Source organism: Oratosquilla oratoria, chromosome 10, assembly GCF_046742065.1.
Source record: "Oratosquilla oratoria isolate Oo_2021 chromosome 10, ASM4674206v1, whole genome shotgun sequence".
Lineage (NCBI taxonomy): Eukaryota > Metazoa > Arthropoda > Malacostraca > Stomatopoda > Squillidae > Oratosquilla > Oratosquilla oratoria.
In genome coordinates, this window is record NC_134786.1 from 31,683,291 (window position 1) to 31,685,790 (window position 2,500).

A 2,500-nucleotide genomic window follows, 5' to 3' on the forward strand; every position below is an offset into this window, starting at 1 on the left:
CTACAGTGGTTGTAAGGGAGACCGGTCTGTATTTTGTTGGTTCTTCTTTGTTTCCTCTCCTATATATTGGTACAATATTGGCATGTTTCCAGTCATTTGGTATTTTTCTTTCTTCAAGTGAGCAACTTATTATGTTATATATTTTGTCCATTAACTCTTTTTTACATTCTTTTAGCATCCAATTTGCAATTCCGTTTGGGACGCGTGATTTTCTGACATCAATGTTCGTTAGTTGATTTATTATTTCTTTTTGTGTTATTGTTATTTTCCTCTTGGAGGGGGGGGGGTGATCGTACTTCAATTCCCTCGTCCTAATGCTATACTTTTCTCTAGTGAAAACTGACTTTAAGTGGTTGTTCATGACTTCAGCCATTACTAAATCTTCTGCATATGCTATATTTCCGTGGCGTAGTTTCACCATTTCCTGTTTATTTTTGAGTTTACCATTCATATATATATAGAATAGTTTGGGTTAACCTGTACATTTTTCTATGGTGTCTTTTTTTTAAGTTTATTTTTCCCCTCTGCGCACTCTTATATATTCATTTCTATGGTTGATATATATATTTACCACTTTCCAAGTTTATATCATTTCCATCTTTTTCAAACTTGATCTCTTCTTTCTTTTGGCTCACTGCATCATCTTTTGAACCAACACTTAATGTACACCTTTTCCTGTTTCTGTCTTGGTATATATTTATTCACTCCTTCATCATAAATTTCCACTAAAATCATCCACTCTCTTCCACTTGTCTCTTATTTGAAAAAGTTTTCCCAATTTGTACTCTGAAAGAATTTCTTAGGTTCCGTTTTGTTGTAAATCAGTCTTCCTTTTTTTTTCTCATTTATCTCTATATATATTTCCTCCTTTAGTTCAACCTCTATTAGTATGTGGTCACTTTTCCAAATGGTGTCTTGTATTTGATTTTATACACAGTTTCAGGTTATGCTGTAAATATTAAATCTAGACTCGACGGTTCTTAATTACTGGTATTTTCTTTTACCCATTGTGTCATTATATATTCTATAGTCATGTCAAGTGACACATTTCCTTACACTTAAAATGTCTCATAAGTACAAGGTTACCTCAATCCTTCAGCATCTCGTTTAATGAATGCTTTGTATCTTCTAACATTTTTGCATACTCGCCCTCTTTCCAAGCGCCCCTTTTCTGGGGGAAATAAATCACCACAAACTCTCTACTTTTCATGTTGCTGTTTTCAGTTTTTTATCATGGTCCTTTCTATACTGTTTTTATCCTCTGTAACCTTCGTCCCATTTAAGTTTTTCTTGGCCAGAAACATGATTTTTTCCGCCGTGTTTCTCATTTCCATTTTTAATCCAATAATTATATAACCCATGTCCAACACTATTTGATGGCAGTGGACCCCTTAATTTCGTCTCCACAATTCCCATTATGTCTGGTTTTTCTTCTGACAGGTAATCATTTAATTCACCCATTCCTGAGATTAATCCATCTATATTAGTATAGACCATTTTTATTTTTTCTTCTCCATCCCGTTTTCTTTTCCTTTTGTTTCGCTTGCCTTGTACCATTTCCTCAGCCTCATGTCTAAGACTCTCCAATAGAGCTCCTTGCTTTCGGTCTCCGTTCTTTTCGATTTTTTTTTTTTTTTTTTTTTTTTGCCTCACCTCTTTTTCATTTCTCATCATTCATTTCTCTTTTTATCCATATGTTGTTATAATGTTCACTCTTTGCTACCTTACCTGATTTTACCAGTATATCTTCTGTTACCATTTGTGATCTTAGTTTAATCTTTAGGTGTCTATTTCTTTCTTTACAATATTGTCCCATTCTATATACTTCCTCTATTTCTTTTTCTACTTCATGGACATCGTCTTGTACTTCTTTTAGAACTTTTTTGCCATTCCTTTTTTTTTTTTTTTTTTTCTCAAGTACCTAACCAAACCATGTTTTCCTGTAGCCCATATACTACAATACACTTTTTTCTATCCACAGTATCTCTTACTCAATTTACTTTTTCTATGATTACTTGAAAAATTGTGTCCTTTGCATTTTCCTGCATCTGTTGTTGCATTATTTCTTTAAAAAGCTCTCTCTTCATTTTCTCTGCATTTTCTCAATATAGACACTTTCAACACTGCACAGAGATCATTTTGGGCAACCACAAGTGCTCCCCCTCCCACTCAATACAACCTAGTTCTCTTGCTTTCCTTGCACAGTTGAGGATTTTCGTCTTATTCGGCAACCTAAGGAACTCTAGTTGACAGCTGTTAACAGCTCAGTGGTTCGTTCGTGCGCGCGCGCGCGTGTGTGTATTTATCTGTGTGTCTGTGTATGTCCGTCGGTCGGTCGGTCGGTCGGTCGGTCTGTCCGTCTGTCCCTTTGTCCTGGAGTTTCCAGAACTTAAATATTCTATTAAAATACTATCATCTCTGATGTATTTTGAATGAAATGGACTCGTTTGAAGTTTGCAATTTCTTGTAAAATCTTTTCCAAAATTACGCATTCCTATAT